The sequence below is a fragment of the Fragaria vesca genome, linkage group LG2 (genome assembly GCF_000184155.1).
Source record: "Fragaria vesca subsp. vesca linkage group LG2, FraVesHawaii_1.0, whole genome shotgun sequence".
NCBI classification, from domain to species: Eukaryota; Viridiplantae; Streptophyta; class Magnoliopsida; order Rosales; family Rosaceae; genus Fragaria; species Fragaria vesca.
Window position 1 is genome coordinate 31,876,179 of NC_020492.1, and position 360 is coordinate 31,876,538.

A 360-nucleotide genomic window follows, 5' to 3' on the forward strand; every position below is an offset into this window, starting at 1 on the left:
ATATATATATATATATATATATATATGTATAGAGTCAAAAAGTGCCTCCCTTGGTCCTATGCCTTGTGCGATCTCATTGGCTCATTGGCTGCACTAGGTTTGGGCCGGCCTTGGCTCGGACCGAAAGATGGATAAATGATTTACCATACAAAACAAATATTGATAAGTGTAATCGAAATTGAGAATAATTATGAAATTGGTCAGCTGAAGATCATTCATGCTCAATGCTAGCTATTTATTCTGACAATATAAATTGTAGCAACTAATTAGTCATCTAAAACAAGAAGTTTCCTTCAAGTAATGATTTAGCTTCAACTAATTTCTATAAGTTTCCTTATAGAAATAGAAATGTATCACCAA